Source organism: Echinops telfairi, unplaced genomic scaffold (assembly GCF_000313985.2).
Source record: "Echinops telfairi isolate 266 unplaced genomic scaffold, ASM31398v2 ScPeMD7_31;HRSCAF=116, whole genome shotgun sequence".
NCBI classification, from domain to species: Eukaryota; Metazoa; Chordata; class Mammalia; order Afrosoricida; family Tenrecidae; genus Echinops; species Echinops telfairi.
In genome coordinates, this window is record NW_022103928.1 from 7,164,704 (window position 1) to 7,179,654 (window position 14,951).

Genomic DNA, 14,951 nt, shown 5'->3' on the forward strand with positions numbered 1-14,951 from the left:
GAAAGAAAGAAAAACACAATATTCCTCTGGTTCTTTGAGGCTTCCTTATTCCCCACTATTATGACCCCAGTCCTACCTTTTAGTTCTGGCTAGACCGGAGCATGTACACTGGTACAGGTACGAACTCTGGACACCCAGAATCTAGGTCAGATAAACCCCTCAGGAACAGAAATGGGAGTAGAGATACCAAAAGGGTAGGGGAAAGGTGGATGGAGGAGGGGAGGAAGAGGGAACTAATTGCAAAAATTGATACATACCACCCACCACCCCCGACCCCACCCCCAGGGGGACAAACAACAGAAACATGGGTGAAGGGAGACAACAATTGGTGTAAGATATGAAAATAATAATAATTTATCAAGGGAGCATGAGGATGGGAGATGGGGGAGAGAGGGGGAAAAATGGAGGTCATACCAAAGACTCAAATGTCTAGAAAATGATGATGGCAACATATGTACAAACATGCTTTATACAATTGATATATGGATTGTTATAGGAGGTGTAAGAGCCCCCAATAAAATGATCTTTTAAAAATATTTTTTCCTTAAATTTCACGTTTTAAGTTAACATATGGTGATACTGACTTTTTTTAAGTGTACAGTTGCAGGGATCCTAGTGACACGGTGGTTAAGCCATTAGTTTGCTAGCCTCAAGGTCAGCAGTTTGAAATCACCAGCTGCTCCTTTGGAGAAAGATGAGGCTTTTTACACCTGTAAAGATGTACAGTCTTATCACTAACAGGGGTGGTTCTAGTGTGTTCTACAGCATTCCTATGAATCCCAATCAACCGAATGGCAGTGGAGTTTGTGTTTTGGGTATACAGTTGTACTAATTTAAATGCTTGCATAAATTCACATAGGAGCCCTGGGGTTCAGTGGTAAAGCACTCACTGCTAACTAGAAGGTCGGGGTTCAAACCCACCAGTCACACTGAAGAAGAAAGATGTGGCAGCCTACGTGCATGAAGCTTTTCAGGCTCAGAAGCCCTCTGGGGCAGCTCTGCTCTGTTGTGTCGGGAGCTATGGGCTGGAGTCGACACCACAGCCATGAGGTGGGGTTTGGTTTGGGTTTTATAATCAGAATACAAAACTGCTCCATCCGACCTGAAAAAAATGCCCTTGTATTATCCTTCTGTGAGCATACCCTGCCCTCAGCACTAACCCTGGGAACCACTGATCCGTTATCCATCAACCAAGCTTTGTCTTTTCCAGAATGTCATATAAATGAAATATATACATAATCTTTTGTGACTGGCTTCTTTCACTCAGCATAATGTCTTTAATAATTCTCCAAGTTGCTGAGTAGAGCAATAGTCCACTCTCTTTGTGCTGTTGGACAGTACTCCGTTGTACATAGGTAGCAGTTTGGGCCTTCATTCCTTGAAGAATGCTTGGTTTTGCCAATTATGAATACAGCTAGGAAAATTCATGTACACGTTTTAGGGTGAATCTTGAGTTTTCGTGTATCTAGGGTGAATACCTAGGAGTGGGACTAATGAGCTATCTAGCAGATATCTGTTAACTATATGCGAAATTATCACACAGGTACTCAGAAGGGCTATGCCATTTAACTTTCCTACCAGCAATATACGACCATTCTAACTGCTTCATGTCTTCCTCAGCACGTCTAAGCTCACTGCCATCAAGCTGATTGAGGACAGGGTGGAGCTGCCCCTGTGGATTTCCAAGTCGGCAACTCTTTACGGGACTAGAAAACCTCGTCTTTCTCCCAAAGACTGCCTGATGCTCTCTAAATGAAGCCCAACACTTGACCCACTATGCCACTAGGACTCCCTTCAGCAACACTTAAGATTGTTAAACGTTTGTGATGGTATTTCATTGTGGTTTCAATTTGCATTTCTCTAAGGATCCCTGGGGGCATCAAAGTCAAGCATTCAGCTGTTAACTGAAATGTCTCTAGCAGAGATGTGGCAGTCTGTTCTGTAAGGATTTACACACTTGGAAACACCACGGGCAGTTCTGCTCTGTCAGAAATGACTAGATCGCATGTCTGGTTCACTGTTTTGCTCATTAAAAAAAAAAGTTGTTTTCTATCTGTTGAATTTTGAGAGCTCTTTGTATATTCTGGATTCAAATCGTTGTTGAATATGTGCTCGATAAATATCTTTACATAATTTGAATCCTGTCTTTTTGTTCTTTTAAAAATTATTTTTTGCAGAGCAAACCTTTTGATTTTGAGGAGGGAGCCCTGGTGGTGCAGTAGTTAGGAGCTGGGCTGTAATCCGTAAGGTCACCAGTTTGAAACCACCAGGCACTCCACAGAAGAAAGACAGGGCTTTCTACTCCCATAAACAATGCAGTCTCAAAGACTCAGTGTGGAAGCCTGACTGAACGAACTGACTCTTCCCTTCCCTGTGACCCCTCTGTGAGAAGATGTCCCATTATCTACAGATGGGCTTTGGGGCTCTGCTCCAACCCCCCTCGTTCTCAACAATATGTTTTGTTTGTCTGTCGGTCTGTCTGTTTGTTTGTTTGTTTGTTTGTTTGGGGTTTTCTGATGCCTGTTACCCAGTCCCGGTGACACCTCATGGTCACACAGGCTGGTGTGCTTCTTCTATGTGGGCTTTGTTGCTACTGAGCTAGATGGCTGCTTGTTTAACTTCAAGCCTTTAAGACCCCAGACGCTATATCTTTTGATAGCTGGGCACCATCCACTTTCTTCACCATATTTGTTTATGCACCCATTTTGTCTGAAGCAATTGTGGCAGGAGGGTGAGTATCACAGAATGCCAGGTTATTAGAACAAAGTGTTCTTGCATTGAGGAAGGGCATGAGCAGAGGCCCAAAGTCCACCCAAAACCTCAGTGTATTGTCATATAAATATATGTACAAGGGCAAGTACCTCTATTTTTATGAATTAATGTATTAACATATGCACACACCTATGCTTATACCTCTATCCATAATTCTGCTTCCTAGATCTTTCCTCTGTTTCCTTTCACCTTCCTCCTGTCCCACCATCACGCTCACCCTACTTCCCGGAGCCTCTTAATAATTCCTCAGCTAGATGGCTGTTGTTCAACACCCCCAGGTTCTCCACGTTCTTGTTGCTGTTGATTTTAATTCCATCCTTGTTCCCTGTCTGTGCTGTTGTTTGCTCACTGCTGTTGTTTGCCCACCTCCTCCTCCCCCAGTCCCTCCAGGATGGCCAGGCCCATTGCTCTCTCCTCACGCTTGCTTCCCACGCCTGTAAGTAGGCAACGCAACAATGACAGAAACCAAACAAAAGGAAAACAAACGATTGAAAAAATAAAAAGCAAAAACATAGGTAATTCCAGGTCTGTCCTTTATGACTGCCTCCCCACTGGTCCTGGGGGAATTCCGGGAGCTGCCCCTCCTAACCTGAAGTCTATGTTTGTGACTCTTCAGGGACTTTGTGCTTTACATGGATTACATGAGTGTATCCATTTGTTCATAGCCATCAAATTGTATACTGTAGATCTATGCATTTCACTGGATGTGAATAATAATTCAATTAAAAGTTATCAGTTATGAATTTTTCATAATTTTAAAGAAAACACCTCGTAGCGTGGATGAACTTGGAGGGCATTGTGCTGAGTGAAATTAGTCAGTCATAAAAGGGCACATATTACATGAGACCACTATGATCAATAGTCAAGTAAAAGTTTCACACCAAAAGAAACATTCTTTGATGGTTACCAGAGGCAGGAGGGAGAAGGATGGGAAGGGAGGACGCGTGTTAGCCTGGGTGACGAGGAAGGCAATATACAGTGAGAGGCAAGTTGGCAAGAGCTGATGGAGGCAGAGGAAGACACTGGGAGGTTCACATAATCCTGCAATCATGGTGATTTATGAGTAGATATTTGGATAGACAAACAGTGAACAGATGTGGGGGGCGGTGTAGAAGAGTGGGGTTATATGAATATATATAGTTTTGACAGAAATCATTTGTACATCTACATTAATCTTTGTTGAAAATATATTACAAGAATGTGGTGGAGCATACAAAGGGCAAAGTTATGAAAACTTCTTACATCTAACTGACTACTGTGGCGGAATAACTTTCTGGCTCATCGTCTCAGAGGACACCACAGTCACTCGGCATAACATAGTTCACAAAGACCTCCTACTTCGGTGAGTTTCAACTAAGGTCTTAAAAACTCATGAGCTGCCATATAAACCACAACTATCCACCTCCTCCAGTCCAGAGGAAAGAAGAAGCATGTAAATCAGAGGAACTATGGAAATAATCCCATGAACTAATGGACCACACAAATATCAGTCTCCACAACCCTGAGCCTAGAGGAACTAGATGGTGCCCAACACCACTACCAACTGCTCATTAAAGAATCCTATTGGAAGGCCCTAGAGAGAATGGGAGAACAAGATGAAACAGAACTCAAAGTCACACACACACACACACACACACACACACACACACAACTCAAAAGTACAAAACAGATCCGGTTTACTCATTAGATAAAGACTTGATGGAACCCCCAAAGTTATGGCCCTTAGTCACACTTCAGGCCTGGAAATGAATTCACCCTAACAAGCAACCATTTAAGATTAATGGGGCAGAAATTTAGGAAAGGAGAAATGGAAATAGAAAACAGAGAAAGTTGGGTAAGTAATGACAGATTGGGGTATTGTAATGGGTGAGTTAAAACAAAAAGGGTATGAATTGCTGAAATAAAACTGACGATCTGCTTGTTAAACCGTCACCTAATTCGTGTGTGTCTATTTAGGAGTCTCTATTCTATTCCTTTGCTAGACCTATCTATCCTTTTGCCAATACCATAGTGTCTTAAATCTTCATGATTGTACCTTTACAGAAGCCTGAAAACCGCAGAGTATGATTTCTCCAACTTTATATTTCTTTTCAATATTGTATTGGCTATTCTTTTCCGTTTCCTTTCCAAATAACTTTGAGAACCACTTGATATATTTTTCTATCATACATCCTGTTGGGATTTAGATTGGGAGATCTTAAATCTGTAGATCGATTTAAGGAGCCCTGGTGGTGCTATCAGTTAGATGTCAGGCTACTAACCACAATATTGACAATTCAAACCCACCAGCCGCTCCAAGAGAGAATGATGAAGCTTGTCAGCTCCTGTGGAGGTTTCTAGGCTTGGAAACCCTCCACAGGGTCTCCTGTGTGAGGCAGAATCCACTCAATGGCAGTGGGTTTTATTTTAGTTTGAGCTATATATCAATTTGGGGAGAATTGATATCTTTATAGTATTGAGCCTTTCAGTCTATTAAAACAGTATTTTCCTCCATTTATCAAATCTTTCTTTCATCAATGTTTTATGATTTTTCACATATAGAATCTGTACATATTTTATTATATTTACATCTAAGTATTTCAGTTTTATGACTATTTTTAATTATTTATTTAAAAATCCTTGGCTTCCAAAGACTTATTGTCAGTATATAAAAATGCAATTGATTTTTGTTGATGTTTTCCTGATTTCACAGATTCACAAATTACTTCTAGAATATGTGTGTGTGTGTGTGTGTGTGTGTGTGTGTGTGTGTGTGTGTGTATGTTGGGACTTATTATGTAGGGAATCATTTTATTTGAGAAGGTGGATGATTTTATTACTTCCTTTTCAATCATTTGCTTTATTCATTTCTTGCTCGATTACACTGCTCGGAGTCCTGGTGGCATAGTGGTTATGAGTCAGGCTGCTAACCACAAGGTAGGCAATTGAAAAACACCAACCCATCCCCAGGTTTTCTAGGACAGGACCTGTTAGCCCCGTAAAGAGTTAGTCTAAGAAACTCACCGGGGCAGTTCACCACTGTCCTACAGGGTCGATGTGAGCTTGGTTAGGGTTTTGGATTACCCTGGATTTAACTAAGTAAGATAGATGAGAGTAAAAGTCTTTGCCTCTTCTTATGCATAGAGAGAAAATATTATTCTTTCATCATTCTTTCATTCATTCATTAAGTGCAATGCTCCCTCTAGGATTATTTACAGATGCTGTTCATCTGGTGATGTAGTAGGTGATGCTTTGTCCTGGTAGTTTTAAGGCCAGCATTCAAACCACCAGGGCTCCATGGGGGGAAAGTGAGGCTAATTTGCTCTCATAAAGTTTTACGTCCTCAGAAATCCAAAGGGACAGTACAACTTTGTACTGGGTCACGAGGAGTCAAAATCAACATGCCGGTAGTATTCCTGGGATTTGGGGCTTTGGTTCATCAGGTTGACAAAGATCTGTCATTTTCTTAGTTTACTGAGGCTTATTGATCATGAATGGTTATCAAATTTTGTGAAATGCTTTGAATTGGGTTAGTCAGGGTGTTTTGTGGTTTTTCTTCTTTTGGCTGTTACTATTGCATTGGTTGATTTTCAGATATTGAACTAAAACCTGGATAAATCCACTTGGTTTCTATGTGCTTTTCTCTTTGTCCATTCTTGAGCTCACGTTGCTAGAATCTTGTTATCAAGTCTGCATTCTCTTCCCGCCACTTCTTTTTGTTTTCTGGTTCTGTCTTTCCTCCTCTTGTCTGGAGAAGATTGCATAATACTTCTACTGTTCAAGATTTAAATGTTAGGTAGAATTTTTCAGAGAAAGCATCTGCACCATTTTCAGAATATTTTACATTGTGGATTCAAGTTAATTAATATCACAACACTATTCCGGTTTTTTACTTCCTGTTGGACCCATTTTGGTTGTCAGTGGGATCTGTAATAAATCCCGGTCCGCCCCCGCGCACTTTCACTCCTGACATTGACAGTGTGGCTTCTCTCCTTTATTCTTTGTCAGTCATGTTAGAGGTTCATACTTTTTTTTTCTCAAAGAATCAAATTTTACCCTAATTAATTTTCTTTATTGCCTATTTTAAACATGAGTGATATATGGTTTCACATTCGTTATTTCTTTTTTTCTTGATATGGGTTAATTTTGCTTTTCCATTTTTTGCATTTTGTGGGTCTTTCTTTTTAGATTCTTAAGATAGAAGCTTATATTATTGATTTGAGTGTCTTCTAATGTAAGCATGTAATTCTAAGAATTTTCATCTCAGCACAGCTTTAACAATAATCCACGTATTTGGAGATGTTGTGTTTTTACTTTTGTTCATTTTTTAAAAGGTTTTCTAATATTCTGTTTTCTTTTTCTTGTCTTTTTTGTTGTTGTTGTTGTTGAAATTTCCTTTTAAATCTATGGGCTATTTAGAAGTTTTTAATTTAATTTCCAGGTACTTGAAGACTTTCCTTTTTTCTTAGTGATTTCTAATATAATTTCATTGTAGTCAGCGAATAGACTTTATGATTTCAACATATTCAAATTTGTTAAGATTTGATGCTCACGCCATAGTCAGTCTTGGTAAATGTTTCATGTGCTCTGATGTGGCTAGGTGGAGTATTCTATAACTGCTAATCAGATACAGTTTGTTGATTAGAATGTGGTTCAGTTCCTTTATATCCTTGCTGATATTTTATCTATTAGATCTATCAATTGCTAAGAGAAGAGTGTATTTTTCTTAACTTTTATTAAATGCTTTTATTGGGGGCTCTTACAGCTCTTATCACAATCCATACATTCATCCATTGTGTCAAGTACATTCATACATATGTTGCCATCATCATTTTCAAAGCATTTTCTTTCTACTTGAGCCCTTGATATCAGCTCCTCATTTTCCCTCCATCCCCCACCCTCCCTCGCTCCCTCATGAACCATTGATAAAGTATAGATTTTTTTCATATCTTACATCAAGTGTAATGTAATTGTGCATTTGTCCATTCTCTTTGAAGCTCTCAGTGTTAGCTTTGTGGATTTTAAAACTTTGTAATTACTACATACCTCATAGTATTCTTGTTTCTCTACAGGGAATTGACTCTTTTATTTATATCTAAGTCCCTCTTCGTCTGTAGTAATTCTCTTTGCTCTGAAGTCTACTATGACCTCTTCAACTTTTTTATTAGTTTTTTTCACAATATATCTTTTTAAAAATCATTTTATTGGGGGCTTTTACAACTCTTATCACAATCCATGTGTACATCCATTGTGTCAAAGCACGTTTTTACATTTGTTGCCCTTATCAGTATTGCCACTAACACCACTGGTCCTGAAGGGATCATCCACCCTGGATTTCCTGGATTTCCAGTTCCTATCTGTACCAGTGTACATCCTCTGGTCTAGCCAGATTTGTAAGGTAGAATTGGGATCATGATAGTGGGTGGGAGGAAGCCTTTAGGAACTAGAGGAAAGTTGTATGTTTCATTGTTGCTGCACTCTTACCCTTCGGTAAGAGGATGTCCATTTGCCTACCGATGGGCTTTGGGTCTGTGCTCTGCATTCCCCCTCATTCACAATAATATGATTTTTTATTCTTTGATGCCTGATACCTCATCCCTTTGACACCTCATGATTGCACATGCTGGTGTGCTTCTTCCATGTGGGCTTTGTTGCTTCTGAGCTAGATGGCTGCTTGTTTACCTTCAAGCCTTTAAGACCCCACATGCTATATCTTTTGATAGCCAGGCACCATCAGCTTTCTTCACCACATTTGCTTATTCGCCTGCTTTGTCTTCAGGGGTTGTGAAGGTGAGCATCATAGAATGCCAATTTAATAGAAGAAAGTATTTTTGCATTGAGGGAGTACTTGAGTGGAGGCCCAATGTCCCTCTGCTACCTTAATACTAAACCTATAAATATATGCACATAGATCGATTTCCCCATCCTCATGTATAAATATATTTGCATATGTACATGCCTTTATTTAGACCTCTATAAATGCCCTCCTAGCTCTTTCCTCTATTTCCTTTGACTTTCCTCTTGTCCCACTATCATGCTCAGTCTTTATTTGGGTTTCAGTAATTCCTCTTGGTTACATTACCCTTGATCACACACTACCAGGCCTCCTACACCCTCCTCACCACCAATTTGGATCACTTGTTGTTCCCTTGTCTCTGGGTTTGTTAACACCACTACCTTTCCCCCCACCTCCCCCTATCCCATGTCCCCTCAGAACTGTTGGTCCCATTGTTTTCTTCTCCAGAGTGTTCATCCAGCCTCTTATTTAGACAGACCTGCGGAGATAATAACATGCACAAAAACAAGACAGAGAAAAACCAAGCAACAATATACAACAAAACAACAACAAACCAATGACAAAAAAACAAAACGCAACACAACAAGAAAGAAAAGCTTGTAGTTAGTTCAAGGACTGTTTGTTGGCCTTTAGGAGTGTTTTCCTATCCAGTCTGTTGGGGCACCACGCCCTGCCCCAAAGTCTACCTTCCGCATTTTACTGGCTAGTTTTCAGAAGTAGATCACCAAGCCTTTCTCCTTAGTCTGTCTTAGTCTGGAAGCTCTATTGTCCACCCCGATGACGCTGCTGGGGCTTGAAATACCAGAGTCCCAGCTTCCAGCATCACAGCAAAACGAGCCACAGCTAGCTGTGTTAAAAACTGACAGAGAGGTGGTGGAATGCTTAGAAATGGTAAGGAATTCACCCTTTTAATTTTGGCTCTTCTCCATTCTCTCGCACTTAAGCCCCCAAGAAGTCTTTTGTTGGTAGTGGTAGTAGTGGCAGAGGAAGCAACCCAGGCCCCCAGAAGCCTCCAACTTTCAGAGGGAGCAATGCTCCTTGGTCATAGGTGCTGTGCTCCTCAGAGGGTGGTTAAAACCCCCTTTGCTTTTTTATATCTTCTTAACATTTGGCTCCAGAGTTCGGCGAGGCTGTGTGATACGCATGGCAGCATGGAGTAAATAAAGTCCCGGATGTTGGGGTCAAATGAACAGAAAGGGGAACTCATGGAACAGAAAGGAGGCAGTCAGCATAGTGGGTTTCAAAGTGGGCCACTAACTCAGCAGTTCGAACCCCGCATCATGCTCTGTGGAAGAAAGATGAGGCTTTCTGCTCCGGCGAAGACATACAGCCTCAGTAACCCGCGGGGGAAGTTCTGTTCTGTCGTTCTGGGTTGCTATGAGTTGAAATCGACTCAATGACCGTGCGTTTGGGGAGTTTGAGTTCAGGGAACAGAAAGTATCAGGGAAATACCAGGAACGAGAAAGGGTGGGGAACCCATTTTTTTTAACTTGCTTATGAATGCCTGGGGTCACACATAGACCTCAAACCCAAACTGCGAAATAGATAACAGCTTCTGCCCCACACCAGCCTCTGGGCTGTGGATACCCAGAAGAGATCAAAAGAGCCCTGAAAAGTCTTGAAAGCTGAACTGACATGGACACTATCTCCCAGAGAAGACTGCTTGGAGATTGTGGCCTGAACTTGAGTGGGTTGCCAGCTAAAACAGAGGTACCCGCACCCTCAATAGGATTTAAATGGGGTCCAGAATATCCTCACACAGTATTAGAAAGGGGCAGGATGCAAACCAGGATGCTGCAGCTTGTAAAGGTCCCGGGGAATCCCAGTGCACGTGGGGAAAGACTCCAGTGAGGAGTAGGCCAGAAATCCCCGAAAGATATTTGGAAGCAGCTACGAATCCAATGCCCTGACCAGAAATGGTGAGCCCCTTTGGATAAATGGAAAAGCAGGAAGCCTCGGCAAAGAAGCAGAGGCTATAAAGAACTCAGTAGCAAATTTAGAATGGGAAAAAAATAATCCTAAAACAAGTTTTAAAGATGAGCTTATAACAGATGGGAATAATAGAGGAAAATCAATGAACTTGAATATAGAGTAATAGAAAGTTACGATCTGAGCAATGGGGAGGGAACGAGATTGAAAAATGGAGAGGCTGGGGATCTGTGGGCTAATACCAAGAGATTTACTATTTCATCTCCGAATTTTCAGAAGGGAAGGCGTTTGCCACAGGAGAAAAATCAGAGAAATAATGTCTTATGAATCTGACAAAAGATGAATTTGGAAGAAAGACATAAGCCCTTGGAGGTAAGAAGCTGAGGGGAAAAAAAAACCAAACAACCCCACAACAAAAACCAGTCACTGTGGAGTCATTTCCAGTCACCTGTATCAGAGTAGCCCAACGACCCCCAAGCAATACACACCCAAAGAAATCCACACCTGCGCACACTGAACTAACATGGCCGAAACTAAAGACAAAGGAAAAATACTCGTAAAACATAATCAGAGAACAATCGACACATTACATTTAGGAGAGCAATTGTTCAACGACTGAATTGTTCATCTGAGGACGTAGAACAATATTTTAAAGTACTGAAAGGAACCCAATTTAGAATTTTATTCTAGTCAAAATCTCCTTCAGGAATGAGTTGAAATAAGGACATTTTCAGATGAAGGAAAAGCTAAGACTCCCCTGCCAGAAGACTGGCTCTAAAAGTGTTCCTCAGGCAGAGGGAAATCATGCTAGAAGGAAAGTTAGAACATCAAGAAGGAGGAAAGAAACTGAAATGGCAAATTTCTGGGTAAACATAATAGATTATGCTTCTCCTACTGAATTCCATAAACAATATCATCAATGGCCAAAGCAAAAACTGTAACAGCGTCTGATGGGGTGTGATATCTAAGGAATGACAATAAGGGGTGTGGTGTAAAGAGATGGGATTGTGACTGTTGAGTTGATTGGACTCATCCTGACTCTTTAAGACAGAGGAGAACTGCCCATAGGGTTTCCTGGCTGTCATGTCCATGGGGGCAGATGGGTAGGTCTTTCTCCTGTGGCAGTGGTGTTGGGTTCAAAACACCAGGCTCTTGGTTAGTAGCTGAGTGCTCAGCCACTGTACAGTCAGGGCTCCTTCACATGGTGGTAAGATGACTGTGTCCCTGGAAGTGGTCAAATATTGAAAAGTGAAATGTGTAGATTATAATCCCCACAACAAGCACTAAAATATCTATATAAGGAATACTGTCATAATCATAGAAGAGATCAATGACAAGAGAATACTAAAAAATGTCCACATAATTGTACCCTTCTTCCTGAATTAGGTAGAAAGGAGAAATTAGAAACAAACAAAGTGGGGGTGGGGCTGGGGTACAGAAAACAAATAAAATGGGAGACCCATAGCTAAACAAACAATAACTGTATTCAAAATCAATGGATTAGGAAGGGAAGAAGATGCAAGAGTGTAGAGAGTAAGCAGGTGTTAACTTGAGTAAGTGGAAGACAGAGGTGGGTGGGGAAGGGCAGGGAAGGATAAAAATAAATGGCCCAAACAAATTAATTGAAAAACAAAGATTTCAGAAAGCATAACTCAACTACATGCTATATGCAGTTCGCCTAATATGAAGGTCATCTTAAATATACTGACAAGGATCTACATGTGACCTCCTCCCTGGGGGACAGACAATAGAAAATTGGGTGAAGGTAGACATCAGACAGGGCAAGATATGACAAAATAATAATTTCTAAATTATCAAGGGTTCATGAGGGAGTGGGGAGTGGGGAGGAAGGGGGAAAATGAGGAGCTGATGCCAGGGGCTTAGGTGGAGAGCAAATGTTTTGAGAATGATGAGGGAAATGAATGTACAAATGGGCTTTACACAATTGATGTATGTATGGATTGTGATACGAGTTGTATGAGCCCCTAATAAAAAGATTTTTTTTAAAGGTTTATGGATCCTAATAGGACATTGTCTAATACAATGCTGGTAGATGAATCCTCTAAATTGGGAGGCCGCCAAAGATACTGTGACCAGCACCATGGACTCAAAGCATGCCGACAGGAGTGAAGAGGACATAGGGCCATGTTTATTCTGCTGTCCATTGTTCTATTGTACAGTTAGCAAGATCAGCAGTGTTAGGAGACCCCTTCCTTCTCAAGCCTGTACGATGAGACCCTCTTCATTGTCTGTCTGCCTGATGTTCATGTCCAGATTCCAGGCTGACTGAGCTCAGATTGGCGCTGCTAGAGGGGAGGGGCTGCGGAATGGTAAATCAGTACTGGGTGGAGGATGTTTCGAAGGCTGGTGCTCTTCCTCAACCTGCCTGGCACAATTTACTTCTCTGCGTCCTCCAATGGTGCTCCATACAATGTCGCCGGGTCCTGCAGCTTCCATCACTGGGAGAGACAGAGTTCAAGGTGCTTAGTTTATTCCACCCAGAACCTCTTTATAATTAAGCAAAACAAAAGTTAGCCAGTTAGAGTAGTTTTGTAACAAATTAGAGAAACTGCCTTATTGAGTGGGGGGCTCAGGGGGTGTGATTATTTATTGCCTTGAGTAACTGAAAGTTCGGCTTATTTGTTTGTGCTTATCTGTATTTTCTCATTTTTTTAAATAACAAATTTGTTTGGATGTCTACTGGGCCTCTGCTGTGTGATAAATAACCACTTCCCCATCAAAGACCCACTCCTGACCCACTTTCAGGCTACACGGTTTGTGTTAGACTCACTGCACAGGTACAGGCTGGCCAATCACCAAAGTTCAGCCTCTGGCCACAGTCCTCAGATCAGGAATGAGAGTCAAGCCCAAGGCTTTTCCTGGAACTCTGGGGGAAAGCATAGCTCCATTTCTGCTGATGTTACAAAGTAAAACTGAGTTGCATCTTCTCATTTCTTTGGAAGAACTTGCCTAGTGGTAAGTTGAGAACAGCTGAGAACAAAGGAACGCTGGACCACAGATAGAGATCTGTGACAATATTCAGATGAGCCCATTAAGGGCAGAAGTCTTCCCTATCTCAGCAGCATTTCAGTTACATAAACTAGTAAATTCTACTTTGCTTGAATCAGTCTGTTAGGTTTCTGTCTCTTGCAGCCCAGTCTTTTGACCCTTTGCCTATTATATTTTATTGTGGCCTGTCTCTTGAGTTGATTATCTTTAATACTTACTTGTGGCCTAGATCTTGAGTTGATTATCTTTAATACTTACTTGTGGCCTAGATCTTGAGTTGATTATTTTTAATCAACAACACATTGATGTTTGCATTGGAGTTATTTGTCATAGTCCATTGGAAGGAAGTGTGTAATTTAGAGGCTGAATTTCATTTGTTGATATCTGTTTGTCGTTGTTATTTTCAGTGAGACTAGTTTATTGTTGCTTTGAGTGCTGCACAGTGTGAGATCGCCCCATCAGTCCCTGTGCAGAGGGTTTCCACACCGGTAGTTGGCTTCAAAAATCCTACTAGAAGCCTCAGTGGGAGAGTGAGGAAGTAGGAGAAAGAAAACAAAAATGAATTATGGAGAAGGTTACCACAGATGGTTGCTGATGCTCGGGCCTGTTGGGGGATTCTGGGAGATGGTGTAGAACATGCCTCAGAATTATTTATCCTCCAACTCACATTGATCATTTAATAAGACTAATGTTCCCAGGGCTTCGTCTCCCCCAAGCCCTCTGGCCTGTGCTGTGCAGCGGCAGAGAGATGAAGAGGCTGCAGATGGAGAGAGTCATGGGCACCTGCAGTGGGGATGTGCTAGAGCCATGTCAAGGAGAGATGGGTGGAAACACAGGTAGCACGGTCACAGGGCCTGGATGCCGTCTTGATTGGATTCTCGCTCAGCACCACCTCATGGCATGATGCCATGAATAATGTGTATTGATTCCTGAGCAGAGTCTTCCACAATGCAGTAGCTTTACACCTTCCCAGGCTTTCATTAGGTTTGGAAAGGTTGAGTTTAGTAGTGTTTTTTGGCATTTTATTTCCCAGGTTTATTTTGACCATCCATGAATTCATTTACTCATTCATACAAGTATATTGGAGAAGAGAATGAAATAGGCAACGACCCCTGTCCTTGCAGAGCTCAGGAGCTGATGGGAATTCAGAGATGTAATTAGTGGTAGAATCAAATGGTACTTAATTTAATAGAGGCAGAGACCACCTGGAGCATGGAGGTAAGATCGCATCTTAGAAGGAAGAAGTTGCTGGTTTTAACATAACAGATCACCCACACGTATGGTATTAATAGCAGCCATGTGATTCTGCTCAGGTTCTGTGGGTCAGGACTTTGAGGAGGGCTCTAGGGACTCAGCCTGTCTGTATGCCACCACACCTGGGAGACCTCGCGGAGACACGAAGCCTGCAGGAGTGGAAACAGCTGGAGGGACACTCACTTATGTGGGAGGCGGTTGATGCTGATGG